General features: G+C 33.0%; 1 protein-coding gene across 4 annotated transcripts in view; it reads right to left on the bottom strand.

Moving 5' to 3' along the window:
- LOC124534054 (titin) overlaps positions 1–19,910 on the bottom strand; it is a 78,151-nt gene extending 58,241 nt beyond the window's left edge. For all 4 annotated transcript variants that reach the window (XR_006966717.1, XM_047109712.1, XM_047109713.1 and 1 more), the window contains exon 1: positions 19,562–19,910. The gene's annotated coding sequence lies outside the window, so the exon portion shown is untranslated. The remainder of the gene's footprint in view (positions 1–19,561) is intronic.
- Positions 19,911–20,297: the final 387 nt, after the last annotated feature.

Genomic DNA, 20,297 nt, shown 5'->3' with positions numbered 1-20,297 from the left:
GCTAAACAATCGTATTACGAACACTTAATGGTGTAACTATTTAATACTTTGAATATACAAAGGTTCGTAAGACGTAAATAGAAATAAGTCGAAATTGAAATGATTTCGATTCGAATCTCGATTTCGAATTATGTATTTTTTTACTTAGGTTATGTTCTAAATATATTTTCTAATAGTTTTTCACTTGACTTCCGTTAGTCCGTCACGTTCAATTAAAATATTTCCAACGATCGACTTAGTCTTATTTTATTATAACCGTTTTTACTTCAAACGTTTAAGATAACTCGATACCTTAATACGTTAAAACGTAACGGTGTTGTAAATCAAACCTTATCATGTGCGGGTTAAGGACAAAGTTTGTATGTAATAAGTATTTTGTTTATGTCTGCGTGTAAGCAGAATAAATATAAAACCTTCACGGTACCGCATCTTGGAGCTGGTCAGTGCAGTTTGCGAGCTATTGTGCAATTTATGTAACGTCTTAATACTTATATTTAATAAATGCGACTTTGTGCTTTTGTTCGTTGTTTTGGATAAAATGTGTTATCAGTCTGTGATGATAGACACACATTATTTCAATCAAAATTATTCGAGTAGGCTCATGATATATTAAAATGTAGAATTTGGTATTAGCTAATAGAAAAAGAGAAAGAAAAAAGAAATATAAAGCAACGAGCTGGTTCGGATAGTAGATTCTACTGAGAAGTACCGGCAAGAAAAAATACTTTATCTTTTCTACCATTTCAATTATTGAAGGTGCATCTAAGATTATAAGCTATCTTCTGATACTCTAAGTAGTCGATAAGGATCTCGAATTAAATCAAAGCCTGTCCAACAGTTGAGTATGCATAGACAAATGTCATCGGGGTCTGCATATCAATCCTCAAATTCAACGCCCAAGAGCCTTTGTCGTTTATTTAAACAAATGACAATCAGCTTCCGGACTGCCAGCGGCGAGAGACAAGCGATCTATAAATATGTGCATCTAGTTTACATGTTTGCCTGACGCAGCAGATGCCGCTAATGAAACAACTCAATAGGAATAAGGTTATACAAATATATGAATAATAATATATTGACCTAGGAATTTGAATTGCAATTTATAAAGTCGCTTGACGCAGACGAGGTGAGGATGTACATCTCTGTTTACGTGCTTGCAATTAGAGCCTTTTATAAACACCGCCCTGCATGCAGACGATGATATCATAGGAAATCCTTTTATAGTATTTTTTTGGTATCGTTTTTCACGCCTTCAAAGTTTTTTTTTGTATAGACCGCAGATGTGTTTCCGTTTTGTAATAAGTATGAATTCTCATTAATAATCAATACTAAGTAAGGAAATATGTGTTTTAATTTGGTGGCAAGGATTTGAGCAAGATCGTCGTAGTCTACCGTTAAGCAGTTATTATTAGTGTTATTGTGTTCCAGTTTCAAGCGCGAATGAGCCAATGTAACTAGAAGGTTACGAGGGATCAAAGATACTTGTATGAACAGTCATCAGAATACCTGGATAAAATTTCGATCCATGTTTAAATCTGCATAGCACAGCAGAGCTTGGTGGAATAATCTCCATAACTCAAATGGAAAGGAGGCCTGACAGTGGAACATGAACGGCTGTCACTTAAAACGGTGATGATTTTGAACGTGAATCTTCTTCACCAGTTATACCAAAACTAAACGCGAGTGCCGAAAAAGTTTGAACAGGTGGATGAGTCAGTCTGCCTTCCGATATAAAATATAATTAAATACTCCTTGGCGAAGTATTTATTTGTATGTCAATAAGTAATGAGACTACAATACTCGCTGCAATTATTCGTGTCAAGGTGCCGATATGCGAATCGCTGTTTTTTTTTGTACAAATGACATCACATTACAATATTCTAGAAAGGAACGAACAATTATTGGAGCTTCGAAGAAATCGTAGGTGTTTGTGCATTACGTCAACTTATAAAATTATTAATAATTAATTAATACAGTTGTTTATCTAAACTAAATCTATTATATATACTAGTGTAATTTTATTTTTATTAAGTACATAAATAACAACTGAATTAAGATGCTGACTGAAAATTAAATAACTTCAAATATCATTAAAACCCAAAAACTAGAGAGGTATACTAAGCATGGACATAACGTCTTTAGAGACAATACTAAAATTGGAAGGGCAACGCATCAAACCTGTCCATAATCCTAATGAGCTAAGATCTGCTCTTCTTTAACTTTGATTTGCATATGATTTATCCAGAACATCACTGTCATCTCCGCAGATTTCATATATTTGTGCTCTGGGCTTCGAATGATGTTACCAAACGTGATGTTATAGCTATTGTATCACAATATAATATATGTTCAAATCAATTAACAGATTAATTTGATATATTCGGTGACATATTATAATCGGCGTGAGAATTGTAACTTAGAATAAATTTCCTATTTTACTTTGGCTTTCATTTTTATTAATAAAATTACGCAGATATTTTTAACTTTGCCTATAAACAAATTTAATATTTATTGATAGCCTTAGCCCTTTCTATTTTAAGTACTATAAAATCAAGAAAATTTAAAAAAAGCTTGCTTCGAATATTGGGACATAAAATAAGTTTTTTTATTCAACAGCACATTATAAATTCGCTGATATATTATTATGAGTAATACAAGTAATATTCAATTAACTATAAAATCAACAATTTTAAGACGAAACATATTGCATACTTCGTACTTCAATAACTGTAAGTATAACTTACCAAAATGAACGAGTTAAGATATCAATAACACAGCATATAACACAAGGATCGGCGCAGGTTGCGCACGCGCAGGCAACGCGATACAACAAGCGCGACCGTACTGTGATATAGAAGTAAGATGGTGACGGGTGGAGCGAACCCACCCACGCGGACTCGGCTCACATGTCGGTGTTCGTGAAAATATATCGACGGTAAGTTTAGTTCTTTACCAAGGAAATTTGACATGGTGTTCTCATAACCAGCCCCCATTGAATATAAATGATTTAAATTATAATATTGTGATATACTTGTTTTTTTGGCTCAGTAATCTAAGGATGTTGCAAGACCATGCTAAGGCTAATGATATAGAATCTTTTGAATACAGTAAATCTTTACTTTTCATATTGGTTCAAGACAATGACCGAACATGAGCTGCAGGTAGCGGTAACGAAGCGAACCTAAACAAATAAAAAACGTTCGCGGGTTTAATTCCGATGATACGAAGAATAAATAATTTACATGTTATAATAACGGGATATTGTGAAACAAAACACAGTCAAATGTTAAAAAATGAATTTGCTTAAGAAGATTTAGATTCGTGATATTTAATTATTCTCAAGGGCTTACAATAACTGAAGAAATATGCCACCTGATCACAGCCCTTATATCACCAACGCACCATCAACCTTGGGAACTGTATTGTCCATTGTCTTAGTAATTACACTGGCTCACCCACCCTTCAAACATGAATACAAAATTGTAAGTATTCTCATTTGGCTGTAGAATATATTATGGGTACTATCCAGATAGGCTTGCACAAAGTCCTACCAAATAAATATTAAGTTATATATGTTATATAAGTAAATAAAACCCAAAGAAATATTAAGTTTGCGTAATATTTAAGGGGTTTCATTTGCCCGTCCACCTATTTCATACAAAAGAAATACTGCAACATGTAACCCAAAAGCCCATATAGCAACCAAACAGGGTTGCCACATTTTGGACCAATATTTCATTTTTTCAGAACATCGCTGCAAAATCAGAAAAAAATATAAAATATTTGTCACTTTTTTTTACCGAAATTGGCTTTATTTCATTTTTTTGTCTTCGAAATAATTAATCAACGCCACTTCCAAGAGCAGGGACATTCTTTGTCACTTGGACAGAATCATTAGCGCGCCTTTAAAATTGGCAATTCGAATAATTTGTTTTTATCATCATGTTTTACTTATCCATTAATTTAACTAATGAAAGGGTGGAGTTTGATATGAAGGGGTATATTACATACATAAAAGTCGTTAGCAACCCTAATGTTGTCTTAAATTTTCGCGATTACACATTGAAATAAAACTAGCTATAACGGATTTGAATCGCGTATATTAAGTATTTTTAACATCCCAGCGTACGTGGTCACGGGTAGACGTCTACCCGTGACCACGTACGCTGGGATGTTATAGCTATACGTTATAGCTAGTTTTATTTCAATGTTAGCAACCCTATCTATCACAGAGGCATGTTAGTAAAATTGCATATGACGGCGGTAGATTTCAATCTGGCGCTCATTTGTCACCAAGCTTACCTGTGCAGGGTTTTCACGCTAATACCTAGATTATAATATCTCGATTTTCTAGCATATAAAAACAGTTTTGACGATCGTTATAGATAATCCTTTGCAAAATAATGACATGGTATGTGTCTTTTGTCAGTTCTTGTCAGGTCAGGGTATTTTTTTTTTCGAATTGGGCGTTGTGAAATTAAATATAGCGGTGAAATTTAAGTTTCAGTTTATGAATATGTTACTTCTGTAGACTATGTGTGTTAAAACTGATTTATGGTGCACATGTTACATGTAGATTTTTATTAAAACCCAAAATTAATAATGAGTAATATTATTTTATTACTATGATAAGGATGATAAATGAAAGGGATGGGGGTTTTATAGATGCATACTCGCTACAAGGTCATCAGATATTCCACCATTTTTAGTAACTTCTGTTTAGGATATTCTAATTACAATGAGAAGTGAGTCAGTGTCAATATTTAAAGAAAAACATATTGAATAAATAAACCTCTTATGGGCATGTCATGTCGCAGCATGAAAATATCTTCAACTTTTAAAGAAAATATACAAAATGTATATCAATTTGTTTTAGAGGCATTAATAAATTCGCCGGATAACAGGCTGACATTGTGCTAAATTCGGTGCTGACAAATTTTAATGGAATGATTTTGAGACAATTGGCGTTGATGTTATCTAAAGCGTAGCAACTAGTGCAGTTACGTGCGCACCGATTGGGAAAAGATTTATTGCTCTTAAATTTTGGGGTACAATCGTCGATTTAAGTAGCTAGTACTAGATAAATGGCTTAGTTGGATAAATTAACAATTGTGTATTGATGAAATCAATTTTTTTGCGATACTAAGTTATTCATCGTTTTTCATTAATGTCTTCTCTAATTATATTGGATGTTTAATTCATGTGTAATACTGAGAATATGATTTTTTGAATGGACGAATTTAACAGGATAAAAAAGCAAAGCGCTCAGTGTATCCGCCATTTCACTGTAAATTGTTAAAACGTGTCTCAAAATATTTGACACATGGAATACTTTATTTATTTCTCGCTGAAACAAGGTAACTAAAATGGCTAAAACAATTTCATACTTAACTCATGGTGATGAACAAATTTTTAAGGTAATCAAAATTAACTGAGAAACTAACAGATATCCTTTTGAATAACATATACGTTTGTGGTACCAAAAACAAGCATGATGAAGGATAATTTAATTCTAATGTCCTCGTTTTATCGAAGTCGGTAAATAGTATGAAAGTCAACAATACCTAATACGCAGTAGTAGCACGTCATCGCTGGATTTACCTTAAACAATGCGTGGGCGATTCCTCTCGGTGTCAGTACACGGTGCAATATCAGCCATTACTTAACAATTATATGTATCGAGGATATGTTATAGAGCGCTGGGGGAAAGAGAAAGCACGATTGATTCACTTAAACTATACTAATATGTGAAAGTACCTCTGTCTGTATTTGAATATGAAATTTCTGAAAATTTGGTATGAGGCCAACTAAGTTAACCTCACAACAACAACAGCCTGTAAATTCCCACTGCTAGGCTAAAGGCCTCCTCTCCCTTTGAGAAGAAGGTTTGGAACATATTCCACCGCGCTGTTCCAATGCGTTTTGGTGGAATACAAATGTGACAGAATTTTTATGAAATTTGTCACATACAGGTTTCCTCACGATTTTTTCCTTCACCGCTGAGCACGAGATGAATTATAAAGACAAATTAAGCACATGAAACAGCGGTGCTTGCCTGGGTTTGAACCCGCAATCATCGGTTAAGATGCACGCGTTCTAATCACTGGGCCATCTCAACCTAACCTAACACATAACAACTAACACAAACAAAAAGTAGTTGTGCATAAATATTTAAAGTCTTATATCATAGCACAATTCATTTAGTCATCCCAACTACAGCGATTACTCGATACATAAGGATAAATGTTGTGTTCCATAAATAAATATTATATCAATTAACAAAATAGTATTGAGTCAAAACAAATTATTCATCGACTTCGCAGCAATGCGAGGTGATATCGAATTACCGAGAACATTTTGATGTACGCTACATAAATGAACTTAAATAAAATTGAGTGAACATGTATCCATCTTAGTACTCAAGGGTGGTGGCGATTTGGCGATCCAACGCCAATGTCTATGAGCGTTGGTGACCATGTATTGGCCCATTTGTAAGTACGCATACCTATATAAAAAGGCAAAGGATATGGCACAACCAATTTAGTTCTCGAAGTGTATCAAATAATTGTCCAAACAAGCAAAACTTGACCAATCATTGAATCTTTAGATTAAAAAATAGAAGTTTATTTTAAGAAACCGCATATCAAGATTTGGAACTAAAAAAATTTAAGGGAAAAAGAGAAGGCAAAAGGTGACAGGAATGACCAAAAATATCTAGATTGAATGTAAAAGTATCACAGTTAGTTCCAAATTAAATATTAAGAATATTTAATATATTACATAAAGTCAAAAACGGAAACTTAGTTACTAGCCCGTTTAACCCAATTTGGTAAATGAGGTTGTGTTCAATCGTTTAGTATTCCAAATAAATACATATAATAACCAATACGGCGACATACTGCATAACCAGTTTAAGAAGTCTCTCAATTTTGTATTACATTATACATCTAATTCTGTTTTAATGTGTTAGTAATTTATATAATAATAGTAATCAAGTCTTCTAAACGACGTTGGTAAAGGAAATATCCTTTAAGGAAACAAATACTACTCTTTAACTTATAGAACAACAAAATTGATTAACTATTCAATTTTTTCAGTAGAAATGCTCCAGTTAAACAAAATATATCTTTATTACTGTATTAACATAAGAATAAATAACATTAGATACTTAATTATAAACAAATATGAATAAAAAATTGTTACTGTATAAATTTTGACCGCGTCGAATGGTAGCAAGAATGCTAGCAGGATTCCCCGTCGAATCGCAATTGCAATTCTCTGGGCAAAAATCCTAACCGAAAAATCTAGTCGATGCGTTGAATTTGTATTTATAAAGTACATTTGAAGGAAACCTACATCTATGAAATAACATTTTGCCCCATGCATGCACACGCATCCTAGTCTAATAAGTAAGTAAACTTCTCTATAGAAAGAGAGGAGCTCTAAGCTATTGGACACCTAAAAGCAATTATCTTACAAAGCTTTTACAAAAGGTACATATAACACCTATGTCGATACGAATACCTCGATACCAGCTCATCCTGCCCCGAGCGAGTACAATTAAATTCACAAGACATTAATAATTGTATTCACAATTATCACAATGACATTTATTGGCTCGTTTGTTCATTAAAATATGATCGTACTGCGATCGTTTATATTTTGTAATGGTTTCTTGTAAAACAACATTATGTTATAAAGTTGAAGAGTTTATTTATTCGAATTGCATAATGCATCGCGCTACGACTTTAACATAAAAGTGACCATAAACGTCTACTAATATCAATCTATGTGGATATATTGGCATAATTATCCAAATATTCAGTAAGATTAACGCGTTTATTACAGTTACTGACACTTTCAGCTCATGTAATTATTATAACAAATTTAACACTTAACTCGAAGCAAAAAGATAGTAACTTTAAGTACAGTGTTATAGTTGTTTGTTTGATATTAATTTTAGACAATACAATGAAAATATTAACATTATTCATGATGTAACGTCAATATTTTAAATATAAAAAATAACAATAGTGGTTCAAAAATCGTGTATCCTTCAATGTTTTCAAATATTTCATCTTTATTGTTAAAATGGACTTTACGTAGAGATACTTAGAGCGTGCGGTAGTCGAGTAATAAATAATTAGATATCTACTGAGAAACTAATCATTAGTCTATTTGTGGCGATCTGACCGCAGATAGACACGACCACAGCTTGGCTAATTAAACACACTGTCTCTCCCGCCGCCGTTCCTGTTTAACGGAACATGAAACGTCACGAGTTGGAAACGGTCATATGACTGTACATATTACTCTTAACAATTAAATTTTACACTCTCGGTAAAAAAAATGTTTAAAAACAAAGATTATTATTCTTAACAGTTTATGTAATGGGTAGCCCTTTTTTTACTTACAGGATTTCAGGAGAATTTCTTGACGTTTGTGAAATTCAAATCCAAAAAATAAAACGTGTTCAGATTTGATCTTTAATTATTCTTTTTATTTTAATGTATATTTGTTTTTATCAAAACAATAAATTAATAAGTTTTAGAATAAATAATTACCGTTTATTTATTATTATATTCGATGCATCAGAAGGTAAGACAGAAGGCGTAAACAAAACGACTCCCACACGCGCCTGTCTAATGATCTATTAGTTTTTTTCATCAGTAAGGCAACATATACGTGTTACATTGTTCAACTGAAGACCATAATCATAATTTCGTATAAAAAGCTCGACTATATATCTGTTTTTAAGCGAATCTTTATATTCCAATGCGATTTAAGTTTTCAGGGATTTACAGACAAACTTTTGAATATGAGATTCTGGTATTTGCCTATTTCCCATTCTATTACCTTCTTTTCTGAATACTTTATTGTTGAAGCTTCATATATTTGTAATTCACTACATTTATCGGTAAAAGGTCAATCTCTAGCTATAAAAATAGTATTAAAAACTTCTATTAAATCGTTTAGATAAACAAGCGTTGTCTTTAAAATGTATTATTGTATGTGTGTTGTTTGTATTACTTATTTTCACAGGTTTGTTAAATATTTGCTGTCCATTTACAAATTATTGTATAGTCCAATAAAGATAATACGAGTATCAAAAATTCTTTATATCATTTAGTTACTACTATACTAGTTAGACAGGTTCTAACTAGTTCAATAAGCTCCAATGTATCCAGGTATTACTTATTAAGTATGAAAAGTTATGGCCCGTAAATATTCCGCTGGGTCCTCTTTAATGGTCTGAAGATAATATGAGGAAATAAGTGCAGTACATAAGTGCGAAATAGTTGCACCAGACGCTTGAGCGGTTTGTTGTCTAAATTGTCTTCAAACCCCAGGAACTACATACTACACATTGCTGAGCACTTTTCTAATGTAAATCTTGCTTATGATTGATTCAAGGCTCGAAGTGGAAACAATTACAATAAACAAACAAGGCGTCTATTACGTATTGAATGCGCCACATAGACAGTCAGTGATGAAAGTCAAGGTTATAACTATATAATAATTTAATTGAAATGTATTATAGCAAGGTTCGATGACCTCAAGAAGGGACTTCCCCGCTTTGACTTAGCTCGGATCAGACCTATATTCAGCATTGGAACTTACAATAGCTGTAATTAAAATGAATTACTCCTATACGCCGGAACAAATCAATACCAATTTCTGTTCTTTAGCAGTAGAATCATATAAACAACCACAGGGTTATGCCCTAACCTGTTAGAAATTTAGCTTCAAGCATTTTCCAAATAAATCAATATAGAGCTGAGATGGGCCCCTGGTTAGAACACGTGCATCTTAGCCGAAGGTTGCGGATTCAAACCTAGGCAAGCACTAGTGAATATAGATGTGTTTAAATTATGCTTACCATACATCTCGTGCTCTGCGGTGAAGGAAATCATCGTGAGGAAACGTGCATGTGTCTAATTTCATAGAAATTCTGCCACATGTGTATTCCACTAACCTGTATTGGAACAGCGTGATGGAATATGTTCCAAACCTTCTCCACAAGGGAAGAGGAGGCCTAAGCCCAGCTGTGGGAAATTTACAGGCTGTTGTTGTTTGTTGCAAATAAATCGTATTGGAGATATTAGCTTGGGTGAGTGTCGGCCACCGTGACGAGCGTAACCGCAGTAATGAAGCAATGAATATAATGCGATAAATAAACTCGTGTTTTTATTTGAATTAATTTATTTAATACACTTATAATTGTTAAGTGTCGGTGTTTCCTCAGTTGTGTTAATATAACGTTTAATATTATTTAATTTACATTCGAATACCAAATGGTTTGCGTGTTTTTTAGCACTGCTACAATTATTTATTATTGCTATCTTATTCGATTTCCAAAGAAAGTATATAGGACGCAAAATCTCTAATATATATTTTTTCTAATAAACACTTTATTGTAATTAGTTACAAGTATATGCAATTGTTTTATTAAGACGTTTGTTACGTGCAATTAAATAACTATAAGATTATATAAAATGATATACTTTATAAAGAAGTAATTCTTTTTTTGGTTCAGGCTTACTTTATACGAAATATGACAAAATTTGATTCAGTGATTTTGCCGGGAAAGCGCAATGGACAGACAGATAGAGTTACTTAAGCATTTATAATGATTTATTGACTTAATAGGAAGTTCAGAAATAAATAATTGATGATAGAATTTGTTATAATTTATCTCTGAGACCAGCTCTAGCCACGTGATCAGATAAGATATATTTAGAAACTACAACTATACCCATACAAATGAAATCCTTCCACAGAACATAAATACTATGGAGGTGACATGTCACCTATATTTTGATTGAATCAATACATGTATTGATTCAATCAAAATATACTTTATTTACAAGAACTTTTGAATCATTTTACACAATTTTAATAAATGTAAATCAACCACCGTTTCAGAATGTAGATTCTACCGAGAACCGTCAAGAAACACAGTAGTAACTCTTTTTTGACCTTTGAAATACGTAAGTATACGTAATTTTGGTTAAGTACAATTATGTACAATAAGTTGTGGTATCAATAACGTTACTTATACTTGTTGCAATATACATATAATTAATATCTTAAAACATATGTATATAGTCTTAAAAATAATTCTTATCGGCTCTTGTATAAAGACTAATGATAACGAAAGCAGCAATTCGACACGATCGGAAACTTGAGGCGGAGGCTCGACCGTACGCGCATATTTCAAACTCAGGACTGCTAATAAAAAATCTTGATCAAAAATCTTAAAAACTTCTGGATTAAGACCTTTTGTTTGGGACCTTCAATCTTTGGTATATGTTAGCTACTGAACCAAAGAATATATAGATCCAATATATAATGCATTACAGATAAAAAATATTTAATATACAGGTACATACATTATATCTCGTTCCTAAAGAATTGTCATAAATAAACGTATCAATTACAATTTTTTATGGAACTTGCAATGTTGCAAGTTTATAAAGTCCAATTTCGCGTATCTAACGGATTAATATCACTTAAAATTATACAATTTTAAAACACATCATAGTCTCATAAAGTAAGCATGACTTATTTCTGCACTAAATATCTTTAACTATCAACATAGGGGTGACAACCCAGGTGCCAAACTTTGGAGAGTTGATTTCATATTCTTAGGCCACACTGTACTTGCAGTTACTACTTACGAAAAAAAAGCTAGCCCTGACCTGACTTGACCTTCCAAGTCCGACCCTAAAGGATTAAAGAGCTTCTACATGGTTAAGGCCAACCTACATATACGAGATATTTTAAATAAAAGCTTGATCATATTTTTTACTATTAATTAATTACAGTGCCTGATCGTATTTCCAATGTGATACTCTTATTTAAGGATTAAATGAATTAATATGTGCGGAAGAGCAGCTGCCTTATACAGTCTAGATAAATGAAGATGAGGAATGCTAGCATGCGTTGGAAACAAATAAGATAGACCTGCGTATAAACTTACTAAACAATCGGCCGATAGAGCACGCGTACTTATCGGAGCTCGTAATGTGGCGCAATTACTCTTTTTAACGTTTTATTAGTAAAAAAACTATCAATATACACGATATGTTGAATTTAAATTAACGTCAAATTTTATTTCATAATTCTTTATCTATGTTACGGACGTGAAATCAGTCATTTTTTTTAAGTTAATTTCAATTTCGCTTTTTTCAATTTAAGTGCATCGCTTTTAACATAAATAAAATTTAAAATTTTATTTATTTTTTTATTTTAAGTGAAGCTGATGTAGACTAACAAATTTTTCTTAATATGGATAGATTAAGCGTGCTGTTTATATGAATCAGAAACTACTTCGGGGACAATTTCAAAAGAAACTTTAGAGTACAACCCTCGAAAGAGCTGTAATCAACCTCAGTAAAAAAACTTTGCAAAAGAGCTAATATATGTCGTACATCATGTGGCATCACATCATATACACAAAACTTGATTAAAGATAATAAAAAATTCTGCCCCATATCGCACCCTAACTGTGAGCCGTATAGGAGTTCCATCACTACATAGTATAAAACAAAGTCGCTTTCTCTGACCCTATATCTTTAAATATACGCAACTGATTTTGAAGCGGTTTTTCTTAATAGATAGTGTGATTCAAGGAGAAGGTTTGTGTATATAATACATGAACAATATAGTAAAGAAACACTGATAATTTTAGAAGTTTGCAATGTGATGTCGTAAATAAACAAATTCTTTAGTATTTTTAGTATCAGTAGGTATTGCACCCGTGCGTAGCCGGGGTGGGTAGCTAGTTGATTATAATATTCGACTATGATAATTACTTAAACATAACCACATTACGGAAGGTGACTCAAATATCCAAATAACCTACAAATAAAAGATTCGACTGAGTATCGCTAACGTGCTCCTCAGGATTGTTCCGTTCACTTCCGTTCCGTTACTTTGTCATGGATCCTATGCTCAGAACCTTACCAAACTTTCACCAAACTACCCTTGAGGTATTTATTTCATAATAAAAAAAGAATCATCAAAATTGGTTAACGTGATTTTCAGTTATTCACCTATTTGTCGCGCATATACATAATGCAAATTTAAGACTTATGTCGTTTTCATACGAATACCATCATCGGAAAAAAATAAAATTAAAATGAGACCCCACGGGAAGCACTACCTTTCAAACAAAAAATTATGAAAATCGGTCCACCCAGTGAAAAGTTATGAGGTAACAAACATAAAAAAAAAGAAAGAAAATACAGACCTAACCTCCTCCTTTTTGAAGTCGGTTGAAAATAATAAATTTCTATCGAAAAATGGATTCCGTTTGTTATATTTACCAAGTTTTTATTGTATAATTCGTCCACACACATAAAAAAATATTTGACCCAGAATTTTAATTAATATTATAACCATATCGTCAAGGAACATAATATTTTGATTAACAGATTTAATGCTTGATGACAGCGTTATGATTTTGTTTAAGGCATAAGTAACAATTCTTACAGCCAATTTCTACAGGGGTGAATACTTTCACCAGACAGACCACTATGTAAAGATAAAATTAAAAAGATGATCTATAAATACAACACTGTTTCAATCTGTATTCTATTAGATATAATTGCTTACTCGTATAAAAAAATCTTGTATCAAAAATTTGATCTCTATATGTCCAAAGTATTTCAAGAGTAATTATAATAATACTCACGCTTATTTATTTTTTTGTTTTTGATTGCAGTAAAACCGGTTCTCAGTGATGAGTGAGTGAGTTTATGGAGCATGAGGAAAATACTGAGTAAATTTAAGTAGGTCTCGTTGTTCCAAAGAAGTTGGCATGACTCAAGGAATATTTCACTTGTAATTATAGATCATTTACATATTATACTAATTAGTAAATAGTCATTAATAACGCAGGTTCTATTAACGTGTGGGATTTAGACTTGGAGCGACTTTTTTATTTATTATGTACATGTTATGGACAAATACTTGAAATAGTTTTATTAAATTGATATTTCCCACTAATTATATACAGATAGTATAAAAATTAAGAGCATTGATACTGTTGTCGTTTTAAAATGTATCAATTTTATTGAATATCAAATAAACTACAGTTAAGATAACGTGTCATCGTAGTGCGTATTTGTTGCAAATTACCATGAAATAATGTACCTATAGCGTTTTCTTTGCAATAAACGCGTTTGTTTATACATAACTGGTTTCACAATTTGGCCAATGTAATAGCTATATTAGGTTACTGAATTTTATCAATTATATTTTCGGCTTCAGTCAGATTACACTCCACGGCCGTGGGATATCTCATCTCCTAACATCACGGTACATCAACAATATAAAGTAATCTTATGGTGTCAAAGAAGTAAGAAAGAAATGATAGAGGGATTATGTGAAAGACGAAATGGCTGGATAAGAATTCTCTTCTTGTGAGAGGACTTCGAACAGAGGGGGTATGGAAGAAGAAGCTGCGCTGACCCCAAATAAAAGGGCTAAGGGGGGATGAATATAATATTTTGTTAAAGAAGAACGTAACGATGAATAGGTGTATAAAATACGTTATGGCTGGAAATAACGTTATTCGTAAGAATATGTCGGACAGAGAATGTATGGAAAAAGAAAACGCCAATCCCAAGTAAAATTGAGATAAAGGCAGGTGAATTATGTCTTTGGGTCAAAGAAATTAGAACTGTGACGTCAAAAACTTTTATTGGTTAATCGGTAGCAAAAAATGTTGGCGCCATCAGACATGTAAATTAATTACTCTGATACCGACAAGGACGTCTTCGAGGTCACGTTATCGCTATAATATTATAATTAATTAAAAAAAGACACGTATCATTACTACTACTCCGTGTTTATCAGAGTGTAAATTATTTTCACCGAATCGTTTTTGGGGGGTAATGACATGTTTGTACCATTACAATTGCGACATGGGAATCGTTCGTGAGAATATGTCTACATAATTATAACACTATATCTATGTTTACTGATATTATAATATAGTACTATATATTTTTTTATCTGTATATTACGTATAGGGAATAGTCGGTATATTTTATGTTCTTCGTTTTGATACGAAGATATAGCTATTATTTTTTTTTTATGGAATAGGTTGGCGGACGAGCCTATAGGCCACCTGATGGAACGTGGTCACCATCACCCATAGACAATGACGCAGCAAGAAATATTAACTATTCCTTACATCGTCTATGCGCCACCAACCTTGGGAACTAAGATGCTAATTATTTATTATTAGATTACAATATTTTCCGAGTGTTTTTATTACTATTACGGTATTTTCTCATTGAAGGCCGTTAATTTTACAATGTCTTAAATGTACATATATTTAAATACCCATGAATGAGAACCGTGAGTGGTTGAGAAAATAAAAATTTGCGTCTGTTTGCGTTTGTTATAATTTTAGTTTCGTGTGCCAAAGGTTAATGTACCTTTAATATAATTCACTAATTATTTAACAAGCTAGTTGTCGTGTTTTCTCATATGCCTAATATGAGTAATACCATATGCGGTGTTTACAGCGTTCCCAATTTTGAAACTGTTTATCCTTGTTATATAACTATGACACTTTATTGGTTGAAATGTGTGAATACTAAGTTGGTTGTCAGATTGTTACAAAAGAACTCAAATTCCAATTTCAGAGATAGCTCTCAGTTAATTATGTTAAAAGTTTTAAAATTACTAGTAAAGTAGTGTATTGAATAAAGTATGTTTTGAAATTGATTCAAAAATGGCTACAAAAGCTTAATCTACATAATTAAATAAAAGCGAAATCCCAATCTCTGATTCTCAGATAAAAACTCAAAAAATATAACGACCACAAACTTAAAATTTGGCGGGTAAGTCATAGAGTGTAACATCCGCTGAGGAAGGATTTTAAGAAACTCCATCGTTAAGAGGGTAGTAATCTCTACTACGAAGCCTAATGACAAGAATTGCTCGTATAATGTCTAATGCTTGGTATCCATTTAGGTCACAGCATATTGCACTAAAATCAGTAGCGTTTTCTCGAGAAACAACTAGTTTGTACCTTCTAAGTATAAATTCTAGCAATAAGTATACTAAATATAATGTACCCGTCACGCGTCGTGGCTGCCTTTGTCCCACCGCTGGCCGGCGCATTGTTCGTTCACTGTTGGCCGTGGCGTCTCGGGTAACAACATATTTAAAACGCAATTTATGACGTCATGCATTAATCGACTTACAATTATACCTGTTTTCTTAATTCGATGGGTTTTTAATCGACAAATTGATCCAGTTCGCTCGTAATTGCTGTTGCCCCTGATTCTTATCGAAAGGTCTTTTCGGTCTCATGAAGATAGTTTGAATAAGTTGAATTTTAAAATAATATTTAGTTCGTTTTTTCTCTATTTAATTTAAATTGAACACACGCGTCGCTTCTTAATTTCGAGTTATTCTTGCAGTTTAGCGTCATTAGATCAAAATTAGTATGTCCCTTGAGTCATTAAATTTGTCTAAATAACCCTTTAAATAGATGTATTGATGACACGTCTCTCCTGCTAGCAGAATTATCACTAGGTCGGCCCATAACCTATCCCTAAGGTCTGCGAATAACTTAAAAAACAAAAATACCCCATTTTTTTCTAAATTTAAGACAGAAAAAAAGTGACTGTCACAGAACAAATATAAACAAACATTTATGATAGTTTTAATTACACCCATTAAAACACTAAGCAAAACCAATTAACAATCCTAAAAGTTTTAAGTGAAAACTATATCATGTAAAATTAGTCGAAATGTTAAAAAGTATTAATTGTTCAAGAATATTAATTTCCAACATTAATATATTCATTACTGCGTGAACTAATTAAATTTACATAATTTATAATGAACCATGAGAGAAAAAGTTACTATACTATGAATTTAGTTACTAACTCAATAAATTGTTAAAAGACTGTATTTATGGACAACCCATCGAGATTCTCGTCGGTTCTTCTGCGAAGACTCAACCCGAAACGACAACTTATAATGTAAAATGTTTATTTTTCCGATTTACATCCCTACACATATTAGGCAAACGTTTTTTAAACTTATCCTAAGCTTATACCATACAAAATCTCTCCGATGGTTTGTTGGACAAAAAAGGCAGAGTTTAAGTACTTATAATATATTATTTGTTGTTTGTAAGATTGGTAGTCAAAATAAATTGATAATTACAGAATCCATTAATATGTAGTTCGAGTACATTGCCGATACAAAATAACATTTCTTTTGTATACGATTCTTCAAGATTCACACGGAATAAATAATTACTGGATTATTAAACAGATTACACAACAAAAAGAGAAAATGTACAAATTAGTATACTTTGTCTTTTTTTTCGAATACGGAGTAATATATTGTAAGACAGTGACAAAAACAGATTGGTTTGTACAAAATGATTACAATTATTAATTGCACGCTACCAGCGAGAGATGCTGTGATGTACATCAGGCAATTCGAAAATAAAAGCGAGTTGATTTCAGTGGAGTATCCCCAGAAGATATCTCTTTACAGCCTTGGACAATACAGGTTGATGATGATGATGATGACGATAAAGAACCAGGTATCTTTACTGGTAAGACACATTTATTTGTATGAAGTCGTGTTGGAATCAGATGTGAACTTGACATTACAATGATAGCAAGGGAGATGTTTTTTCCATTATGATCTCATTTACTTTTAATACACTTTTTATGGTATAAGTTGGCGGAAGAGCATATGGGCTACCTGTTGGTAGGTGGTTACCGTCACCCATAGACAATGACGCTGTAAGAAATATTAACTATTCCTTACATCGTCAATGTGCCACCAACCTTGGGAACTAAGATGTTATGTCCTTTGTGCCTGTAGTTACATTGGCTCACTCACCCTTCAAACCACAACACAACAATACTGAGTACTGTTATTTGGCGGTAGAATAACTGATGAGTGGGTGGTATCTACCCAGACCGGCTCGCAATAAGATAGGGTTTTTTAGGATTTGAACCATAACCCAAACGCAAAACAGCACTGAGTTTTTACGCGCTTATAATGCATCTCATTACTTTGTGATAGATTTGTGCAAACATCGTCATATCTTCAAACGCCAAACAGCAATTCTTAGAATTGTTCTTGGTTGAAGTGAACGAAACGTCGTAGTTCCTAAGATTGGTGTTTCACTTAGCATTAGGTGACCACTTTGCCAGTCCGTAATCCATATGACATAAAAAACAGGAACCCTACTTGCGACAGATTACATTTATTGCTTTTTTACGACCATTATATTCGATAAGAAATTGGTACAAATAAAACGAAACAATAATTTCTAAAATCCTTAAGACTAAAAATACATAAATTAATGTAATATTATAGAATGGGATATTCCAAGGCAATATCGAGCAGTTCCAATAGCATCCACAAACAATACTCTCATGTGCCAACGTCGCATGGCATCGTACATTATATTTACAAATGTAGTTCTGCAACAATGGACCGTCACTCTGAATAAGTGTCATACAATAACAATTAAACAATTTAATAATACACTCATTGTTTTCTTTCTGCTCGTCTATCACCAACAAACTATGCGAAGTGTTACTTTACATATTTGTTTCATTCCTTGGGATACATTTCATTTTATTTCATTGTCATACATAGTTATTTGATTGGTGTACTACCAAAGTTTCAAGGTGCAGATTTCTGCATCTGCAAACTATGGCAGTTTGTAAAATCCTGTAAAATTACGGTTTCTTTGACTACATAATAAAGTACGAACGGAAAGTAGACTAAAGAAGAACATATTGCACCATCTACGTAATATCTTCATAAATTTAATATATATGTCTCTAACTAAAAAACGCTCCTATCTTCCATTTAATTGAGTTGTTAAACTATTCAAATCAAATCAATTTTATTCAAGTAAACTTTACAATGAAAAGTTTTTGAATCGTCAACAATTAAATACTACTACCGTCTCCGAAAGCAGCTTCAGCAGATTCTGCTTTCAGCATCTACAGCTTATTCGCTGCCTTAAATCATATCCAAATTAACTGCTTTCCTTCACATACTATGACTAATGCAATCCCTTTTTACTCATCTTTTTGGTTTCGATTTTACATTCTTCTCATAATGATGACCGCCTTTCATGACATGTCCATGCTATGGTAATCTGTTTCCTTCAGATTTTCTGTCAAAGAATTGGAATCACAGTTCCTCTGTCGCAATTTGTCATATTTATCAAAGAGAGTACTACACATACGCAACGGATAATAAACATTCTTGTCAATCTATTCAATTACATAAACATTATTATTGTTTATTTGTATTCAAATTATATAATTGGTATCAAATACTCAAGTATATTTGTTTCGCGTAATGTCAAGTTTTATTTACAAATACCCGCACGACGAAACCCATTATTTATACGTCAACGAAATTTGCAGATCCTTCATAAAAGAAATATGAGTGTGTCCCAAACGCAGGAAATGTAGGCCGAGCGAGGACCGAATTCCTCCATAAGATGTCTCGCAAAATAATTTAAACATTAAATATGACTCACCTGAACGCCGGTATCGCCTCGGGCTAACGCAGAACGCTCGTTAACATTTATTTAAATCAAAACTTTACTTCAAGTTCACAGTCCGTAATATTTCACCTTATGTTAATTTGCGTATTGTAAACAGTTAAATAAGCTCACATATGTTATAGCGAAGCGGTTAGTTTAAATTAATAATAATTAAAGAGTTATTCGCGGAATGTGTTCGCGACGTCGTTTCGTTCGTGTCGGCCGCTCATATGCACTTTCGGGGTCACTCGGGGTCGGGTGTTTTTTTGTTCATTAAGAGCGGCGAGAGGGGACGTGCAGCGCGTGTGGCGTCCGAGCGATCACTGCCTGCGGCGCGCACGGCTCGAGGCTCCGGCGGGATGCGCGCGCGCACCTCCTACTCCCCAGCCCTCTCCCGCAGGCTTTCGTGCCCCGAGATAAAACTTTATCGGCTGCGTTCCGAGAAAGCAACTCGACGCCACTCAATGCGTTATAACACCCATATCACATACACATAATTAGCGTAAGTATGTTATTTATTTTAAACGGTCCGTTTCGAACCTTGATATTAAAAGAATTTACTCGACTGACAAAGCTTTATACGACTGTTTATGTTTATCGCTTAGCCCATTTATAGAATTTCGTGTATTTTATAAGAGCAATCAGCCGAGTTAGTTGTTTTACTTTGTCCTTTTTATGACTTTATTTAATAGTTATTCGATAACAATCCTTCGACTCAGAAATGTTAAGT

The sequence above is a fragment of the Vanessa cardui genome, chromosome 12, assembly GCF_905220365.1.
Source record: "Vanessa cardui chromosome 12, ilVanCard2.1, whole genome shotgun sequence".
In the NCBI taxonomy this organism is placed as follows: domain Eukaryota; kingdom Metazoa; phylum Arthropoda; class Insecta; order Lepidoptera; family Nymphalidae; genus Vanessa; species Vanessa cardui.
The sequence above is the reverse complement of the archived record's forward strand: the minus strand, read 5'-3'. Positions and strand labels throughout refer to the sequence as shown.